This window comes from Phyllobates terribilis, unplaced genomic scaffold (genome assembly GCF_046119375.1).
Source record: "Phyllobates terribilis strain yellow unplaced genomic scaffold, ASM4611937v1 Scaffold_2__4_contigs__length_985480577, whole genome shotgun sequence".
Taxonomy (NCBI): Eukaryota; Metazoa; Chordata; class Amphibia; order Anura; family Dendrobatidae; genus Phyllobates; species Phyllobates terribilis.
The window spans coordinates 446,596,516-446,618,816 of record NW_027362762.1 but is presented as its reverse complement, the minus strand read 5'-3'; the positions used below and the strand labels follow the sequence as shown (position 1 = coordinate 446,618,816).

Here is a 22,301-nt window from a genome sequence, read left to right as displayed (position 1 = left end):
AGGCCTTATATTGTGACCAGAACACAATATGGTAGGATAGCAAAGTGTGCACCTGAAGATAGCACTAATTTAATAAATTATAGGTGGGTTTTAATAATCAGTACTGTGTAGGTAAAGTATACAGGATGCATGTTGCACAGATCAATGTAATAAGAAAAAGCAATCATAGTAGGATTTTTCAATAAGAAGCAGCAGTTTGGGAGAAGAGGTATCAGTATCTTTAGGCATACTGGCCCAAAATCATGCAAAGTCTAAGGCTGAGTGCCCACGATGCGGATTTAATGCATTTCCACGGTGGCATTTCCGCCGCGAAAACGCATTAAAAACGCTTGTTAAGTTGTCTGCCATGTTTCCCAATGATAATCCGCATGTGCTGAGCACATGCTGCAGAAATTTCCACTGCGAATTATCATTGCGGAAAAATCTGCAGCACAACCATTTCTTGTGCGTAATCGCGGCAAAATCGCCACCATTGAGTTGCATTGAACCGCATAACATCCGCATGTATATATGTATGCATGCGGATGTTATGCGGTTCAATGCACAGATGGTACCCGGGTCTGGAGAAGAGGAGACTCTCCTCCAGACCCGGGTACCATTAGTAGAAAAAAAGAATGAAAACGTAAAAAAAAAAAAACATTATACTTGCCTCTCCAGTGGCTCCCGGTCTCCTCTCCGATGGCGTCCTCTGTCCTCGGCGTCCCGTGGTGATCTCAAAGGACCTGCGGTGATGTCATTTAGTCATGTGATGGTCACGAGACCGATGACGTCAGTGGTCGCGTGACCTGTCAGCTGACTAAATGACGTCATGGAAGGTCCTTTCAGAACACCGCGGGACGCGGAGGACAGAGGACGCCATTGGAGAGGAGACCGGGAGCCACTGGAGAGCTAAGTATAATGTTCCTGTCACGCTGTCTCTGTATACTGGAGGTAGGGGGCCTAAGCTGACCCTAAGCTGGGGCCCTGGCTAATCCCTCAACCTGGAGGTACTGTTAAAGGTACAGAGGTCCAGGCCGCCAGCGTAACCCCTACCTCCTGAGGATCCCTGCACCTAAGTAATCTAGTCCTGAGAAGGACCCCGATCACAACAAAAGGGGACAAGTAATAATATGCCCACACACAGTACTTAGACGAACGAGACAGTACAAGGGAAAAACCAAAACCACCTTGCATACAAAAACTACACAACTACAACAAAGGGAACACCAACGGGAAAGGAGATAAATGATAAAGCGAGGAAGGGAAAAAACTCTCCGAATACACTTATCTCTGAAACTCCAAATACCACGATCCGCTCTGTTAGTCTGCATGAAATGCTTTCACCGACACTTCCCTAACAGACCAGCAGGCATTTGAAGGAGTCTCACTACAGCAGCATTGATTGCAGCTGGGCGAGGCTGGACCTCGTCTAGCACAGAGAGAGAGAGAATTAACTCCCTCACTGCCGAAAAACACAAAGCACCAAAAAGTCAGCTGCGAGAAGTCAGGCTGTGTAATCGTGACGATCTTCGTGGCGACACACCCGTGACAGTACCCCCCCTTCTACGAGGGGCCTCCGGACCCTCAGGGCCAGGTTTATCCGGGTGAGTCGTGTGGAAGGCCCGAACTAATCGGTCTGCGTTAATATCCGACACAGGAACCCACATCCTCTCCTCAGGACCATACCCTTTCCAATGAACCAGGTACTGAAGGGACCGGCGATTAAAGCGTGAATCGATGACCCTCGATACCTGGAACTCCAAGTTACCCTTGACCACCACTGGAGGCGGAGGTAAAGGTGACGGTACCACCGGCACCACATACCTCTTAAGCAACGATCTGTGGAACACGTTGTGAATTTTAAACGTAGGGGGGAGGTCAAGACGGAATGCCACCGGATTAATAATAGAACTGATTCTGTACGGTCCGATGAACCTTGGACCCAGTTTCCAGGAGGGAACCTTAAGTTTTATATTCCTGGTAGACAACCATACCCGATCGTTCACACTTAGGTCCGGACCAGACACTCTCCTCCTATCAGACATACGTTTGTATCGGTTCCCCATAGTATTCAGATTCTTCAGCACCCCTCTCCATACTGAAGCGAGTGATGAGGAAAAACGTTCCTCCTCAGGAACCCCCGAAGAGCCCCCCCTACTGAAAGTACAAAACTGGGGGTGAAAACCATATGCCCCAAAAAACGGGGACTTACCAGTGGACTCGCTCCGCCTATTATTAAGAGCAAACTCTGCCAGAGGTAAGAAAGAAGCCCAGTCCTCCTGGTTCTCTGACACAAAACACCGGAGATATGTCTCCAAGCTCTGGTTCATACGTTCCGTCTGACCATTGGTCTGAGGATGAAAAGCCGACGAGAACGACAAATGCATACCCCGCCGTGCACAAAACGCCTTCCAGAACTTGGACACAAACTGAGACCCCCGATCAGACACCACCTCGGAGGGTACCCCGTGAAGCCTCACAATCTCCCCAATGAACACCTGCGCAAGAGTTTTGGCATTAGGGAGAGCCGGAAGAGCGATAAAATGTGCCATCTTGCTGAACCTGTCCACTACAACGAGTATGACCGTTTTACCCGAAGACGGAGGGAGGTCCGTAATAAAGTCCATAGACAGATGAGTCCAAGGACGCTCCGGGATCTTCAAAGGTAAGAGGGCCCCAGATGGACGGGTATGTGAGGTCTTAGAGCACGCACAAACCCCACAGGACGCGACAAAAGTTACCACCTCCTTATGTAAGTTAGGCCACCAAAACCGACGCGAGAGGAGATCCACAGTTGCTCTACTCCCCGGGTGTCCTGCAAAAACTGAGTTATGGTGTGCCTCGATCACCTTTTGTCGCAACTGATCTGGAACAAACAGTCTCCCCGGAGGTCCAACAGGGGCGTCCCCCTGAGCCTCCAATACCTCCTCCTCCAGCTCAGAGCATACTGCCGAAACCACCACCCCCTCCTGAAGGATAGGAATCGGGTCGTCCGTATTCCCGGCCCCAGGGAAACTACGAGATAAGGCATCCGCCTTTACATTTTTTGACCCAGGACGATATGTAACGACAAAATTAAACCTGGTAAAAAACAATGACCACCTAGCTTGTCTGGGATTCAGACGTTTCGCGGACTCCAGATATAGCAGGTTCTTGTGATCGGTGATGACGGTGACCGGATGGACTGCCCCCTCCAAAAAATGGCGCCACTCCTCAAAAGCTAACTTAATGGCCAAGAGTTCCCTATTGCCGACATCGTAATTCCTCTCAGCGGATGACAATTTTTTAGAGAAAAAGGCGCACGGATGCCACTTACCAGGGGACGAACCTTGTGACAATACTGCTCCCACCCCTACCTCGGAAGCGTCTACCTCTACAATGAATGGCTGTGACGCATCCGGTTGAATGAGTATGGGTGCCGAGGCAAAACATTTTTTCAAGGAGGAGAATGCTTGACAAGCCTTGTCAGACCACCTAGAAAAATCCGTCCCCTTTTTAGTCATGTCTGTGAGAGGCTTAACCATGGACGAGAAATTACGAATGAACTTCCGGTAATAATTAGCAAACCCCAGGAAACGTTGTAGTGCCTTAAGATTCTCTGGCCGATCCCACTCAAGAACTGCCCGCACTTTCCCAGGGTCCATACGAAAACCGGACGCTGAAACCAGGAAGCCTAAAAACTGGAGTTCCTGTACGGCGAACACACACTTTTCCCATTTGGCATACAGTTTATTATCCCGCAAGATCTGTAACACCTGCCTAACGTGCTCCTGATGAGACACCAGATCCGGCGAGTAAATTAAGATATCATCCAGATATATGACAACAAACTGTCCCACCAGGCGGCGAAAAATGTCATTAACAAAGTGTTGGAACACCGCCGGGGCATTAGTCAGACCGAATGGCATGACAAGGTTCTCATAATGCCCCTCCGGAGTGTTAAACGCCATCTTCCACTCATCCCCCTCCTTCATCCTAATCAGATTGTACGCCCCCCTGAGATCCAACTTAGAGAACCATTTGGCGCCCACGATCTGATTAAAGAGATCGGGAATAAGTGGGAGCGGATACGGATCTCGGACCGTAATCCGATTAAGTTCACGGAAATCCAGGCAAGGGCGTAGGCCTCCATCTTTCTTCTTAACAAACAAGAACCCTGCAGCCACCGGTGAAGATGAAGGTCTAATATGCCCCTTAGCCAGACTTTCTGAAATATAATCCTTCATGGCCTGCCTCTCAGGACCAGAAAGGTTATACAACCTAGCTTTAGGTAACTTGGCCTCAGGGAGCAGTTTTACAGAACAGTCATACTCGCGATGAGGAGGTAGTTCCTGACACCCTTTCTCCGAGAATACATCCTCAAAGTCCGCCAGAAATGGAGGTAAGACCCAAGGAGTAACCGCACCGATGACCGTGTTCATGCAGTTTTTATTACAGAATTTACTCCATTGGCTTATCTCTCTGGTTTGCCAATTAATAACCGGGTTATGCTTAGTTAACCAAGGAAGGCCCAACACTATAGGAGTGGGAAGACCCTCCAACACGTAGCAAGACAACAGTTCTTTATGTATCGCCCCCACTTGAAGTTTTACGTCATGCACAGCTTGCAAAAAACTTCCCTGACCGAGAGGCCTGGCATCGATCGAGAATATGGGGATGGGTTTAGCCAACTCACTCAATCGCATACCCTGAACCCGGGCAAACCGAGCATCAACCAGATTAGCCCCGGCCCCACTATCCAGAAGAACAGATATCCTCTCAGTTCTCGTACCCACCACCACCTCCGCCGGTACGAGAAACTGAGACGAACCTAGGGACGAAATACCTACTCCCAGATTGCCGTCCACCACACAACCTGGGATCAACAGTTTTCCGACGACTCTTCACCCTGCAAGGGACGGGATGGACACCCCCCAATAAAATGTCCCTTTCTCCCGCAGAAGAAACACCTTCCTGTCTTATGGCGCACCACCGGTCCCCTCCCCCGAAATGATGTCCCTCCTAATTGCATAGGCTCCTCTGGACTGACCAGGGGAACCACCATATGAGGGGACCTTGTAGGAGGTGGAGTCATCACAGGGGGTAGAGTTATCCCGCACCTCTCCCGAAGCCGTCTGTCAACGCGAATAGCAAGGGCCATAGCGGCTTCCAGTGACGCGGGAGAGTCATACTGTGCCAACACATCCTGTAATTTGTCGGATAAACCTTGACAAAACTGGCTCCTAAGAGCCGGGTCATTCCACTGGGTGTCCGTGGCCCACCTACGGAACTCCGAACAGAATTCCTCCGCCGGACGATCTCCCTGCTGGATCCTACGTAACTTAGACTCAGCAAGGGAGATCCGATCTGGGTCATCATATACGAATCCCAGAGCAGCGAAAAACCTATCCACTGACTGGAGAGCCGGGGAGCCCGGGGGAAGAGAGAACGCCCAAGATTGTGGGTCCCCTTGTAGGAGCGAGATGACAATTCCCTCCCTTTGTTCTTCACTCCCCGATGACCGAGGCCGCAGCCGAAAGTACAACTTGCATGCCTCCCGGAAAACAAAAAACTTGTCCCGCCCCCCAGTGAACCTGTCAGGGAGAGCTACTTTAGGTTCTGGTCCGGCTTGCTCCTGAGGATACAAAACCTTGGACCTAACGTCCGCCAGCTCCATGGACAGACTCTGCAACTGCCGAGCTAGACCGGCTACTGGATCCATGGTAGCTGGAGAAAAACTAAGTGGTCGGTGAAAATGTCACGCTGTCTCTGTATACTGGAGGTAGGGGGCCTAAGCTGACCCTAAGCTGGGGCCCTGGCTAATCCCTCAACCTGGAGGTACTGTTAAAGGTACAGAGGTCCAGGCCGCCAGCGTAACCCCTACCTCCTGAGGATCCCTGCACCTAAGTAATCTAGTCCTGAGAAGGACCCCGATCACAACAAAAGGGGACAAGTAATAATATGCCCACACACAGTACTTAGACGAACGAGACAGTACAAGGGAAAAACCAAAACCACCTTGCATACAAAAACTACACAACTACAACAAAGGGAACACCAACGGAAAAGGAGATAAATGATAAAGCGAGGAAGGGAAAAAACTCTCCGAATACACTTATCTCTGAAACTCCAAATACCACGATCCGCTCTGTTAGTCTGCATGAAATGCTTTCACCGACACTTCCCTAACAGACCAGCAGGCATTTGAAGGAGTCTCACTACAGCAGCATTGATTGCAGCTGGGCGAGGCTGGACCTCGTCTAGCACAGAGAGAGAGAGAATTAACTCCCTCACTGCCGAAAAACACAAAGCACCAAAAAGTCAGCTGCGAGAAGTCAGGCTGTGTAATCGTGACGATCTTCGTGGCGACACACCCGTGACCGTTCCTTTTTCTTTTTTACGTTTTCATTCTTTTTTTTTACTATTGATGCTGCACTTAAAGCAGAATAAGTTGGACACACAATATAAATCCATGCCAGTAGCATGGATTTATATTGTGTGATCAACTTGTCAAGCACTTTTCCAAGTGATGCTAAAATCGCCTGGAAAATCGCTTGAAAAAATGCATGTGGAAATGCAGGCAAAAACGCTTAAAAAACGCTTCTCCCTGGCAGAAAAAACGCATGTAAAATCCGCATGCATTTTGCCAGGGAGAGGCAGAAACGCTCAGGAAAAATCCGCATCAATTCAGTATCGTGGACACATAGCCTAAAGGATACTTTTATACTACTACATGGAAAATAATGGAAATAAATCTTTACAAAATGAAATGAAAATTGTGTATATTGTTTCCTCAACCTCTTTTATGTGCAAAGCACTAAAATAGTATTTTGATGAAAGATTTCCTTAACGCTGTTGGCAATCTATGTCTTTTATTCCGATTTCTCTCATCAGTTCAGCTAGCTTCGTTCAGTAACCAGCTGAAATTTCTCTCCTAAAGCTTTCTAAATGTATGAGAATCTACAAGCAAATGGCAAAATATAATGAAAGTTTAAACGGTTAATTGAATAAACCTCTTAAGTACAGAAAATTTCCAGGCTCGAAGACTGAATGTTTATCTGTTTACAAGCATATACATTACATTTCATTACCAGTAATAGGTTCCTCTACTGGCATTAGGCTTTGCATCTAACTGGATGGGAGCCCTTTCTAGCAATCTAAAACATATAATTTAACAAACATGTCTGGCTAGATTTATATCACAGTATGTGGTGTCAGAAGTCTTTAGGTTGCCAAACGGAGCAGACAAGTGGTCTGCCCATCAACAGAAAAATCTTAATATGAATAAGGCAAATGCATGGTTCCAATTCGAAACGTTCAGATAAGCATTAATGTGAAAAGTTGTAAATCTCAATTTTACCTTAATTGCCTTCATTTTTACATAAAAAATTGCTCTCAACACTGCATTTTTTAATATACCGTCACAATCATATTATCTTGGAATGAGGTATCCCTCTAATGAAACTTACAATTGGAAAGGTTTGTAAATTGGTGTAAGATACACTAGATTGATAGACATGTATAGACGCAGGGAAGGAAAATGCTGAGAAATATTTCTGTATGCACGTGAAACAGGTTTACCAAAAACAGCCTTCTATACTCTCCAACATGGCTGACTCGTAGCTCTATCCTGTTGCCATAGGCCCCTTTCAGATCTTTTATATACACCAATGATCTCAGCATGGGCAGTGACTATGCCCATACTGCAGACTATTTAGGTAGTGTGTATTTACAAATATACACAGCAAGCATGCACACTGATGGCTTAATGCACAAAGCTGATGCTGGCAAATTATACCTTCCAAATTATTTTGAGAGTATGATAGGTATCTAAGGTTACAATAAATGGATACACACAGTTGGGCACAATACTACAGCATTTAAAGGGAATTTGTCAGCAGGTTTTTGCTATCTCATCTGAGAGCAGCCTGATGTAGGCAAAGAAAACCCTGAATCCAACGATGTATCACTTAGATTACTGGGTACAGCAGTTCTCACACAAACAGAGCTTTTAGATTTAGAATGAAGCAGAGCTGAGAAAGCTAACCCCGCCCACACCAGGCTCTCAGTGTACAAAGTCCATAGACAGTGAGGGGCTGAGTTGCCGGATGTTAATCTCCTAGTGATAAATCCTTCCCTGTTATTAAACAACAGTACACACTTTGACTAGTGACACATCCCTGAATTCTGTGTTTCAGCCTCTATCTCCTGCTGTCTTCAAATTACATAGCAAAAACCTGCTGACAGATTTAGCTGCAGTAACTGTTTAACTTGGACCCCTGGGGATCCAAGGAATCGTCTAACAGAGGTAAAATTGGCAGCAGGAAGGCTACACAACCTCACAGTAGAGAAACTGAACCCTCACCATGCAGGTCTGTCCAAACCCCTGTATGTGAACTGTACAGAAGCTGTTGGAGCTGTGTGCTGGATTCCAGTTAAAGGTACAAACAGGTTATCACCCTGTCTCATGCTGATTATTTCCTGCTGCGCCATCCCTGCTCCATCTCCCCTGGGAGCCAGCCCTTGGTTGGGAAGGGTTAATCATCTTCTGGCACTGCTTATCACCACCAAACTCCCAGGAGCCCTCATCAGTGCCCGGCCATACCAGGCCGAACATCGCAACTTGCGTCAAGAACATTTTTATTATTTTATTAACCCCCCCCCCACAATTGATAAGGACTGGCGCACGCCCCCGGTCGGACCATACCAGCACTCGGACCGCCGTGCACCCGTACCGTGACTGCAGCGACCCTGCCGGAGCGGCACACTAGCTACCTGTGTGACACATACCTCCCCTCATATATCATACCAATGACAGTCACAACATCAATGTTATTCTTGCTTGCTGACATTCATTCCTTTAATCGGGTCCAAATGATCCAGGACAAGTGACCTTATAAACTGCCAAAGATACTGTTACTTTTAGGTGGAATTGGTATTTAAATACATGTTGGAACATATCAGTTATCTGCATTAACAAGATTATCATGAAGGAGCATCCTTAATAACACTTGTTCACGAGACTCCTTCAATGTAAACAGGCTGTCGATCACCCGATGAATGAGTAAAACGCTCGATAATCAGATGAGAAGATCATCATTACCGGCCGTACATCGTCCTGTGTAAACAGGACTCACACTACAAAGAAAAAAGGAAGCCTATGAGCACTGAACGATTTTTTACAGACCTGTTAGTGCACATCATTTATCGAGTAGTACATGTGTAAACAGGCTATTAAACAACTGCCAATCGGTAAATGTCTTCTAATCGGGGGATCTCTAGTCCTGCTGATCAATCCGTGTAAACCAACTCTACAGGTATGTGCACACGTTAAGTATTTGCTGAAAAACATATCTCTTGCAGGAAAAACGCTGCATAAAAAACACGCTTTATACTGCGTCTTTGATTTTTTTTATGTGTTTTTTTCCCATTTATTAGAATGGGTGAAAAAAGCTGCAAAAAAAAAAGAATTGAGATGCTGCAGATCTGAATCGCTTCAAACCGGCAATGAAAAAACCAAGCATGAGACTTCAGAAATCTCATTCACTTTGCTGGGACAATAAAATGCAGCATTTTAAAACGCGTCAAAAACGTGTCGTCTGAACATACCTTTGGTCCACTTATTTTTTAATATAGAAAAGGGATTGGATGTCAACTAATGTTTTTAACATGACTTACCAATGAGGAAGAGGACAGCATAAATGGGAGAATTATACATTGTATCACCTTGCTGTAAGGCTAAAAACCCTCATCAACTAATGATACTAGATCCCATAAAGGAGGTAAGCTATGGGACATTCTTTGCTTTACGTGGCTAAAATGCAGGTAATGCTTTATGTTTGGAGAAAAGCATTAGATCACATTATGGAACTAAAAAGACCACCTAGAGCGGCTTTTTGCATTCTGCACACAAAGCATGAGTCATAGTAAGTGTTAATAAATGGACTTCAGTTCCATCTGAACATCACTATTAAACATCATCCCCCAGAACGTAGCCCCGGCTGCCATATTGAATTTGCATTTTCAGTGGCTGGCTTATTTGTGTGCTGTGGCCTTCTACTTTACATTTATATGGTGAATACTTACAAATCAAATGAGCTGCCAACAAAATGCATTTGAAATAAAAAGGTTTCTGCTTCTGTTTGTCTGGTATTGTTATCAATACAATTATGGCTTTTATACTTACAGAGTGGGCATTTTAAGGTCAAGTACAGCGAAAGGTGAAAGCTTTGAGTAAACAACTCATGTTTAATGTCCATTGATATTAAAGGAGAGTGATTGGTATCTAACATTTCACGACAAACGTTTTAAAATGTGTATTTAGGTGTCTTTTAATTTCTTTTCTCCAGGAACTGAAGGCCAGAAAATTTAGAGGCATTATCATAACAATATATAAGAACAACGGAACCTATTTAGCAGATTAATCTCCAAGCATTTAGTGCACTTCACATAAAGCAAAGAGCCGCGGTCACAAAGAACAATAAACCAATGTCACTATAAAGCACATTCACCATGCTGAAACGCAATGCCATGCCAATTTACCCTCCGTCTACCCCCAAGTGAGCGAGTTACATGTGACTTGTGTGCAGAGGAGTCACCACTTTATGCCATTAGGACTGATTCTTCAAAAAGAAGGAAAAAAAAAGCAGACAAGAACCCTGATTCATAGCAATTAAATGGAAGAGGATTACCTACATATGTTTAACACATGAATAACAGAATCCATCTTGCTGATGTTCTGTTCTTGCAGGATGCGGGCTAATTTGTCCTCTGATATTATTCTGCTGGGTCTCCTCCCTGGGGTTTTCTTTTTCTCAGCGGATACAAGTTCAAAACAGATTTTTTTTGATGCTTAGATTTTTCCCCTACATATTCTAGAGGCGAGGCTTTGTATAAAGCTAAATGGCAAACAGAAAGAGAAGACATAATTCCATGCAAGACGCTTTCTACAAAGCAGGTAATTTAAGTCTAGCTGGACAAGGAATATACTGTGATTTTTTAGACTGATCTCAGGAATGGATATCCAATTTCCGCTTCCATAATTGTTTAAAGCATTCTTCTAATTTCCTCAGTACCCTATCCTATGACACACTCCCATACATTTTACCATGAAGCAGAAGTATTTTGAAGCATTAATGCTGTTCTGTTTGCGGGACTAATTTGCTTAGAGCTTTCGAAAGTTATGTCTTGTGGTTTTGGAACACAAATACAATATTATTTTATGGAAATGTCAGAAGGAAAGAAGAATTTCAGTGTGATAAGTGGATGGCAAGGGAGTGCTGGTGTTAAAAGGATTCCGTGGAAGTGATGATCTATTATAAAAGTTACATTTGCTATACCATTAGTAAAAATTGCTGCACGGAAAATTCTCACAAGAAAACAACTCATATAGTTTCACAGTGGATATTGTACATTACCTCTTTACAAGCAATGTACTCCAAATTGTCAGACAGCACTACTGGGCAGATTAAATTATCCTGGGGTCAAATCCCACCAAGGAGAACATCTGCTAAGAGTTTGTATGTTCTCCCCATGTTCGTGTGGGTTTCCTCCGGGTTCTCTAGTTTCCTCCCACACTCCAAAGACATACTGATAGGGAATGTAGATTGTGAGCCACAATGGGGACAGTGCCCATAATGTCTGTAAAGCGCTGCGGCATAAGATGGCGCTATATAAGCAAAGCAACATAAATAATCCTACGCTATCCTCAACCTTGAGTTCTCTCTATTTCATAGGTGTCAAACTCTGGTCCGTCGGCCAAATCTGGTCCGCAAGGTGATTATTTGGCTCACGACACCAGAACCACCACCCCTATGTTGTGCCTTTATACTGTATGGAGGGTTATGTTGAGCCATTATTTTGTATGGAGGACTTTGTGGGGCCCATTATACTGTATGGAGGACTATGTGGGGCCCATCATACTGAATGGAGGACTATGTGGGGGGCATTATCCTGTATGGAGGACTATGTGGGGTCCATTATTCTGTGGAGAACTATGTGAGGCCCATTATACTGTATGGAGGACTGTGTGGGGCCCATTATTCTGTATGGAGGACTGTGTGGGGCCCATTATTCTGTATGGAGGACTATGTGGGGTCCATTATTCTGTATGGAGGACTATGTGGGGTCCATTATTCTGTGGAGAACTATGTGAGGCCCATTATACTGTATGGAGGACTGTGTGGGGCCCATTATTCTGTATGGAGGACTGTGTGGGGCCCATTATTCTGTATAGAGGACTATGTGGGGTCCATTATTCTGTATGGAGGACTATGTGAGGTCCATTATTCTGTATGGAGGACTATGTGGGGCCATTATTCTGTATGGAGGACTATGTGGGGCCATTATACTATATGGAGGACTATGTGGGGCCAATATACTATATGGAGAACTATGTGGAGCCCATTATTCTGTATGGGGGACTATGTGGGGCCATTATTCTGTATGGGGGACTATGTGGAGCCCATTATTCTGTATGGGGGACTATGTGGAGCCCATTATTCTGTATGGGGGGCTAAGTGGGGCCATTATTCTGTATGGAGGACTATGTGGTGGCCATTATTCTGTATGGAGAACTATGTGGGGGCCATTATTCTGCATGGAGGACTATGTGGGGCCATTATACTATATGGAGGACTATGTGGAGCCCATTATTCTGTATGGGGGACTATGTGGGGCCATTATTCTGTATGGAGGACTATGTGGGGTCCATTATTCTGTATGGAGGACTATGTGAGGCCCATTATTCTGTATGGAGGACTATGTGGGGCCATTATACTGTATGGAGGACTGTTTGGGGCCATTATACTGTATGGAGGACTATGTGGGGTCCATTATTCTGTATGGAGGACTATCTGGGACCATTATACTGTATGGAGGACTATGTGGGGCCATTATACTGTATACCGGTTGGCCCGCGACTTTGTCCAAGTTTTTAATTTTGGACGTCTGTGTACAACCCCTGGCAAAAATTATGGAATCACCAGGCTCGGAGGATGTTCATTCAGTTGTTTAATGTTGTTGAAAAAAAGCAGATCACAGACATGACACAAAACTGAAGTCATTTCAAATGCCAACTTTAGGGATTTAAGAAACACTAAAAGAAATCAAGATTAAAAATGTAGTACTCAGTAAGGGTAATTTTTTTCAGACCAAGCAGAGGGAAAAAATTATATAATCACTCAATTCTGAGGAAAAAAATATGGAATCACCCTGTAAATTTTAATTTCCAAAACTAACACCTGCATCAAATTAGATCTGCTCGTTAGTCTGCATCTAAAAAGGAGTGATCACACCTTGGAGAGCTGTTGCACCAAGTGGACTGACATGAATCATTGCTCCAACACGAGAGATGTCAATTGAAGCAAAGAGAGAATTATCAAACTCTTAAAAGAAGGTAAATCATCACGCAATGTTGCAAAAGATGTTGGTTGTTCACAGTCAACTGTGTCTAAAATCTGGACCAAATACAAACAACATGGAAAGGTTGTTAAAGGCAAATATATTGGTAGACCAAGGAAGACATCAAAGCGTCAAGACCGGAAACTTAAACCAATACGTCTCCAAAACAGGAAATGCACAACAAAACAAATGAAGAACGAATGGGAGGAAACTGGAGTCCATGTCTGTGACCAAACTGTAAGAAACCGCCTAAAGGAAATAGGATTTACATACAGAAAAGCTAAACATAAGCCATCATTAATATCTAAACAGAAAAAAAACAAGGTTACAATGGGCTGAGGAAAAGCAATTGTGGACTGTGGATGACTGGATGAAAGTCATATTCAGTGATGAATCGTGAATCTGCATTGGGCAAGGTGATGATGCTGGAATTTTTGTTTGGTGCCGTTCCAATGAGATTTATAAAGATGACTGTATGAAGAGAACATGCAAATTTCCACAGTCATTGATGATATGGGGCTGCATGTCAGGTAAAGGCACTGGGGAGATGGCTGTCATTACATCTGCAATAAATGCCCAAGTTTACAATGATATTTTGGACAGTTTTCTTATCCCATCAATTGAAAGGATGTTTGGGGATGATGACATCATTTTTCAAGATGATAATGCATCCTGACATATAGCAAAAACTGTGAAAACATTCCTTGAAAGAAGACACATAAGGTCAATGTCATGGCCTGCAAATAGTCCAGATCTCAATCCAATTGAAAATCTTTGGTGGAAGTTGAAGAAAATGGTGCATGACAAGGCTCCAACCTGCAAAGCTGATCTGGCAACAGCAATCAGAGAAAGTTGGGGCCAGACTGATGAAGAGTACTGTTTGTCACTCATTAAGTCCATGCCTCAGAGACTGCAAGCTGTTATTAAAGCCAGAGGTGGTGCAACAAAATACTAGTGATGTATTGGAGTGTTCTTTTGTGTGTTTGTTTTTCATGATTTCATAATTTTTTCCTCAGAATTGAGTGATTTCATAATTTTTCCCTCTGCTTGGTCTGAAAAAATTACCCTTACTGAGTACCACATTTTTTATCTTGATTTCTTTTAGTGTTTCTTAAAGCCCTAAAGTTGGCATTTGAAATGACTTTAGTTTTGTGCCATGTCTGTGATCTGCTTTTCTTCAACAACATTAAACAACTGAATGAACATCCTCCGAGCCCGGTGATTCCATAATTTTTGCCAGGGGTTGTATTTGAGTTTGACATCCCTGCTCTATTTACTTCCATATGTGAGTCTTGTAAATTCCCAACTATTGAGTAGATCTAGAAGAATAATAATTATACATTCACTTATAATGTAGCTACACATTCCAGGATGGTGTTCAATAAACTACAGTAAGCTTCCTCTACTGTCAGGTGCCACCTCTTATTGAAGCATCGCTATAGAGGTAGTTTTGACAGAAGGGATGAAATACTGTACAGTCTGTTCAATGGCTTTAAGAATATCTGCTTTAGCAAAATAATTTTGTGTTAAATTCATGTTATACTTGACTTGGAGATAGAGATGCATTAATTATTATTTTTAAGTTTGGCCTAAACGTCAACAACTGGTAAGGTTAAGATGCCGCTATGTTCTAGCTGATGGACCCGGGTAAAAAAAAGTAAAAGCCCTCTTAAAATACTCATAAAATGCTCATTTTAATAGCAGGCTTATATAACCATTGTTAAATGGATTTTCAAAGAAAGTATGCCTGTATCATCAGGTAAAAGAGATTTATTCGATAGTGTAAGCTGATTATATTGTTAAATTTAGTGACAGAACTGCTTTAACAGTCTGTTCTTTGTTTCCAATTACATCTATAGATGGAAGAAAATAAGACACGTACTTAAACACTAGATGCTTACTAGGTTGACCAATTCCACCGAAATTAGCGGGTTTGGATTACATTGATATATTAAAAATGAAAAATCTATAAAAAGTGAATGACCGCCCAAAAAAGTGAAGCACAATCACAGCAAAGTCACAATTTTTCATGCCGGTCTTGATGAGGATGTGTGCTGTTGTTAGACATCCCTAATTCATGAAGACACATATGACTCCTCATGAATCAGGAGTGTTGGATGAGTAATGTATGCCTATGTGTGCGCTTCTCCACAAATCCTACTCCAGTCTCAGCTGCAGTAAGATGAGCGGCTGTCATTATGCCGCTGTCCAACCCCAGCTCTGTCCACTTTGTTGGGGCTATGGTGTGAGAACGCCAAAATTTGCATCATCAGCCTCCAGTTGAGCCAAAATTCAAACCTTTATACGGCAGAATACTGGTGTAAAGACTTTGATGATTAAGGCCCACAGTCTGGAAACAAACTAAAATGGAATCAACGTAATTATATGGCAATTGTGTATGATATTTACTAATGCCCCTTATATAGTCTTCTCCATTGGCACACTACTTCTCTATAATTTACTTCTCTTAAACTGCTACCAATTGTCGGAGTACAATGGAGAGTAGGTGAGTTGGTGAGAGCTAACATCTTTAGGATTTATCTTAAATCCTATTTTTGGGAAGGGTCATCATCAGGTTGGAGTAAATAAAAAAAAAAAAAAAAAAAAAGCATTTTGACCACCATGTCTCTATTAAGTCATCTATTCACTAGAAGGGTGTACCCGTGCCATGAGAAGTACTATATGAAGTTAGCACAGCTCTTGTGTGTATTGTCTGGAGCATCAGCCCCACAAATCTCCTTAGCTTAAGTAAAACAAAGAGTGAACGTGAGGAATCTTAATCTCGTGGTGAAGCTCCACCTTATTGTCCAGGCTTTGAATCGGCATCATTAAGGCATTTGAGCATTCCTCAAGACTCCACTAGAAGAGGTCTGGAAGAAGGATTAACTTTTAAGAGCATGTTTAATATGTAACTACAGTATATGTCATTTCAATGAAACCTATTTTCATGCACTCAAAAAGAACCTTTATTGATAATTTCAATATATTACTGACTTGATGGACATTAAACCCATAAATAGGCTCATATAGAGGCAAAACATCACACAAATAATATTTCACTTTGTTGGATTCCCTTTTCCAAATACCTTAACCCTTTTATAAACCCATCTTTATATGTTCTTACATCAGCTCCTATACACATTACATAATATATATATATATACAATTAAGGAATCTACTGTATTTCTAGGACCTTTTTCAGGGACAAATCTTACATGCTTTACAGGGATCAAATAAGAAAAAAATGACATGTCATCTATACAAATACAAAGCTCTATCTACCATGAAAAAGCCAATACTAACTTGCAAACATGCAAAACAGTTAAACCTGCTCATTCGAAACATTTCTAAATTCTTTTGAAACAGGCAGAAAAAAACCACTAGTTATAAAAGGTTAAAATTTTGCTGGAATGATAATACATAAAAACAATTTAACACAAACCATCTTCTAGGAAGTAACACCTTTGATGATGTCAGTGAACTGGAATTCTAATAAAGTGAAATCATTCAGCCATGTAGCACTTGAACACTGTATTTAAACACTTGTTTTAGAAGAGTTTGCAAGCTTTCCAAATAGATAAACAATGCACAAGTGCTGCTCAGGGTAACACGTCCGTCACGTTACCATCTAGTTAGCTCATGTCTGCCCATGGCTTATCAGATGGAAGTTCTAGAGTCAGAAATGCCCAGAAGTATCAAAAGTATCAGCTATGATTCAATTCTGAATGACTGCCATCAAACAGTATGGTCCGCTGTCTCAGTTGTATATGCTGAATGGTGAAAGAGGAAGCGGGCGGCTCCCTCCCCCACCTTTATATTCACTGCTACCGGTAGCTTGAGGATGCAGATAGCAGTGAAATTAGAATGCTGGGTGGTAGAGGGCGTCCTCAAGTTGCGACCCGTGGAGTAGTGTTTTCAGCCACTTAGCTGTCTTAGTCCGCGAGCCGGACTGGAACAGTCAGAAAGCCGGATGTGACCCGCGTGCTGCACTTTGCCCAGGTCTGACTTGCGGTGATTCTTTTTCCCAATTGTAAAAATAACGCTTTACTTTTCTTCTCTATCCAGGCAAGGCCACTATGGTGCCTTCTCCTAATAGTTGTAGAATTTGTTGCTGAGACATTTTTCCTTTCACATTCTGCAGTTGTTCTCAGCCTCTATAGACTTCAGACCAGAACTCTAAATTTGCTCCCCAAATCAGACCTTCAGAAACAGCAGTGATTCTAAATTACTAGGTGGCTGGGCAGTGAACTTACTGCCTCCTGAGACAGGACTGACTACTATTACCACTGCACCTTGTGCAGGAGAAGGACAGTGAAAAATGGTGAAAAATGGGAGCAAAAGAAAGAGGCAGGTGCAACCACAAAGCTAACAGGAGCATTAGGCTACCTAAAGAACTTTCTGACACTAGTGAGTGTCAGTCAGGACCTTGTGTGCTCGGCAGCCACCGCAATCAACATACTGATGCCGGCTAGTACCAGGAGCATAAAGTTCTCATCTGAAAACTGTTGGCTAGATGCCAGGCAGTGCGGCTCAATGTGCACCTAGCCAACGAGATCTGCTCAGTAAGTTAGATTGTTAATCAGGGTAGATTGTTAGTCTGGTACACTGAATGATAGCAGTATGAAAATCTTAGGCCATGGCCACACTATCAGTATTTGATCAGTATTCGGTCAGTATTTTTTCTCAGGAGTGGGAGCCAAAACCAGGTGAGGAACAATCAGAGAAAAGGTATAATAGAAACAAGTCACCAATTCTGCATTTATCACCCACTCCTGGTTTTGGCTCCCACTCCTGAGAAAAAATACTGACCAAATACTAATAGTGGGGCCGTGGCCTTATTATCAAAGCCAGCTATAGGTAGAATTAAACCCTACTTTTATGATAGAGTATTGATGAGCCTTAAAGAGTATGGCATACATTGTCTTCAGATGCATATACCAGCTTTAGATTAATGACAAGCATGGCACCCCTAAAGATATGAACTCACATTCTACCTAAAATAGAGTATAGACCAAAACAATTTGATATAACACCACTCAAAAATGATGGATACCTGTCACCAAAACTAAACAAAAATCAATGTTCACCAGATCTCTTAAGAGGAGAAAGTAGAAAACCACATTATAGGAACCTTTCCTCTCCCATTGAACATTTCCGCTAGTTGTTTTTGAGTTACTGCTCACTCTAAATATATTTAATTCAATCAGAGTAAAGTAGGCCTTTAATCTTCATGCACCATAGTGAGTCATTTCCAAGCCGAATTTTAAATCCAGGTTTTCAGAGAGGTACTTTTACAATCACTGTTGTGGACTAAAATGATTCTTTTACTGCTTGATTTGAGATTTGTAGTATTGTTCTTCAAACAAGAGAACTCCTGCAAGTCCTTAGGATCCCCTGCCAACATTTCCATTCATGACCTCTTTATTTGTTATTCTAGCATTTCTTAATTGCATGTTTTTAATTCATCATCATCTAAAGAGCATTTGGGGCTTTTAATGTACTAAATGGGAACATAGGAAAGAATATTCATCAAAACATCTGATACTACTCAGTGTTTCGAAATTTCCAAACATTGGTTTATACTTGCCTAAAGTCACACTGACCTGTTTTTCTTCTCTTCCAAAAGAACAATAATTGTAAAGGGAAACACCACTGTCAAGGTCTTTCAATCTTATGCCATGTGGTGTGGACGGACATGTATGTGTGCTAAATCAATTGTCTAGGAAAATGCATTTGTGGTTACAACTGTTGCATTTGTTGCCTGATGAAGAATAGAAGGCTGATGTTATTGTAGCTTTAAGTCATTGGAAAGAGTTTTGTGATCTCAAATTTATAGGATCAGGAAGCAGACAGGATGTATCAGAATCAATAAAAGCTGAAATATGGGGGCTATTTACATATAAAATAATCAATGACCTCTTTGGCCGTATGAAGACGAGTATAATATACATCTAAATGAAAATCACAGGTAAGGTTACATAGTATGGCTGAAAAAAGACACATGTCCATCCAGTCCAACCGTGGGATAGGAAGGGATAAGGTGGTATAGGTACAACATTATATGATTTGGACTGCCCTAGAAAAGCAAGCTTTTTTCCTCTTGATACCGAGTGTCGATCAACTAACAACATTCAGAATAAGAATCTTAAACATCTACATAAGTATTTAATGTTATTTTCTTTTAAGGCATCTAAGCTTAGTTTGAAGCCGTTAATGAGTCCTATTGTGACCAGCTATTGAGGTAGACTATCCACACTTATAGTAAAAAAAAAACCTTGTCTTCTCTGGAGATTGAACCTTTCCTTCTCCAGATGAAGGGAGTTCCCTCTTGTTTTTTAAGGGGGTTTACATGAAACCGCTTTTGACCATATTTATTGCATGGGCCATTTATGTACTTTTAAGTTAATCATGGTAGGTCTTGTGGGGTGACTGAAATATTAATTGGTTAATACCTTCCAAATGTGTCTCAAGGAAGCAAAACTGCTGACAGTGTCTTGAGCTACCATGTCACACTGATCTGATGCCACAAAAGAGCTATTGTAGCACAAATTTGGTGAAAAAGTTAATGCTGGCTATGCTAACTCCTGTTCACTGATCAAAGTGTCTACAATGGGCACAAATTAATCAAAACTGGACCATGGAGCAATGGAAGATGGTGATCTGGCTTGTTAAATCACCGTTTTTATTAGATTTTGTGTACAGGTGGGTGAGTGTGCAATCTAACCTGCAAAAGAGATGGAAACACAATGCAAAATGGAAAGAAGGTAAGCCATTAAAGGCATTGTGATGCGCTAAGCAATTTCATGCTATGAATCTTGGTCTTGGCATTTATGTGGTTGCTACATACATGCTATTTAATTGAGAATTTCAACAGACCAAGTATACCCCTTCATTGCAACAGAGATAGTCACAGCTTACCTTCTCCCCTCCCTGCACCTCATCATAGATCACAGAGTATGCCTTGAATAGAAGACTATGCCCTAGAAGTTAACACACATCTCCAGACTATTATTTCCTATGCTGTAAAGAATCTCTCAGAATGCTGTGAAAAGAAGCTCAGGCAAGTACAGACAACAAAATAAAAAAGAATATTTCATCAGAATGTAAAAACAAAAGTAGAACAATAAAATCATTATTAGTATTTGGTTTTATTTATTAAAAATAACAAAGGTCCTTCTTCACTCGAAAAACTCTGACGCACATTCAGCTGAAATGTTTTGCAGCACAGGCAATATAATACACGCTGCCGGCTAATTGATTTATTCATCAAACGATAAGTAACACCTGTTTTATACCACTCCACCTCTTTTAGCCAGTTGGACTCAAGTAGGCTCCGGCAATGCTATACCAGGGACAGTGAGGGAAAGGGAGGGACAGCCACCGTGGAGCAGGAGCGCCTAAACCTCGTCATCTGGGGTGCCAGGCAGGGAAAGTAGTCACAATTGTCAGGGTGACCTAGGCCTAGGTGGTGATTCTATAGGGCCTCTCTAGCCGGCCTAATATTTGTGACTAGACTTTTTTCTTTTTTTTTGGTTCTTTGGTTGCACTAGGTATTTATTGGTGTCTTTTTTTAAGAATTTAAATAAAGAGAGCCTTTTAAGGGTTTATGTATGCAAGCTGGTATCCCTCATGTTTAATAATTTTACATATTCTATATGTTTATCCTATATAATTTCCAGAATTCCACCACTGGGCATGGCTTATGTGGCTGTTGGGCACCTAATAAACATCAATGCTTTTAGCTTGTTAGTGCACTATGATATGTCTGTAAAACCAACTAATTTTTTGGCCCTGAATTTGGGTCACAAGTTTCAGGCACTACTGCTTACCCTTAGATGTCCTGATGCAACACTTTATCATATGTATGTGGCTGACATGAGACACTGAAAATAGCGACCAACCACAATGTATAACAATAAAACAACAAGTAACAGATTCTTGTAATCCTGAAAACTTGAAAGTCTGGGATTACAGATTTTTAATATTTAGCCTGAGATATACACTCTCCTTATAGAAACATAATCCTGCATCTTCACCAAAGCAATCATTCTCAAAAGAAGTATTATCTGTTTTGTTGGAAGTGTCTTTTCGGAAAGTATCTACGGTATATCTAGCAATACTGTAAAAATTTTGCCTGACCGAAACAAAGATGTGCAATAATATAAAATAACAAAAAATGATGACGATGATTTATAATGATTGTTGGCATATCATTGAGATATCTTATTAAAATGTGATTGCAAAGGTTTCTGCAGTCAGACCCACACGATCACTAATATGCATGGCTTTAGGGCACATTCACACACTAGTTTCTCTGTTCATTTTTAAAACAGTGACCCATAGAGTTTATCTAAACCATTCACACGTCTGTTTTTTTTAGCTGATTTTTTTTAAATGATTCACATTCTGTTAAAATCAGAGTATATCCTATTCCCATCCATTTTGCAGATCAACATTGGCCAATTCAGTGTATATGGATCTGTAACAATCAGATAAAAACAGAAGACATCCATTTTATAACAGTTTTTAATTGATCCCTTAGTGGCTGGCTCCCTGCTCTGCCACTTACTCAGCCAGGCCACAGGCTGCTTCCACCCAGTGGCCCGCAAGAGGCTGGCATCACACAGGATAGGTTATAACATTATTACATTGCGCCATCTGTGGATATTTTTTTATTACTATAAAGTGGCATAATGGGGGACATTATTTAAAAGGAGACACAAAGATGTAATTATTAAAGAGGCACAACAGGAGCATTATTAAAAGGAGACCCAAGGAGGGTATTATTAAAAGGAGGCAAAATGAGTGTGGTCACTATTATAAAGCAGAATGGGGGTATTATTATTATTATTATTATTATAAGGAGGCACAAAGGGCCATTACTATAAGGAGGCAAGCTAAGCTGGCCATTATTATTAGTTTAGGAGGACATTATTATTATT

At 42.1% G+C, this 22,301-nt stretch overlaps 1 protein-coding gene and 1 long non-coding RNA gene across 8 annotated transcripts in view; one reads left to right on the top strand and one right to left on the bottom strand.

The window, feature by feature from the left end:
• Positions 1 to 22,301, bottom strand: part of BCAS3 (BCAS3 microtubule associated cell migration factor) — a 1,370,469-nt gene that overhangs the window by 181,263 nt on the left and 1,166,905 nt on the right. The window lies entirely within an intron of this gene.
• LOC141215021 (uncharacterized) overlaps positions 10,813 to 22,301 on the top strand; it is a 50,533-nt gene continuing 39,044 nt past the window's right edge. Inside the window, exon 1 of the long non-coding RNA XR_012284175.1 lies at positions 10,813 to 10,915. This is a non-coding gene — a long non-coding RNA (uncharacterized lncRNA). The remainder of the gene's footprint in view (positions 10,916 to 22,301) is intronic.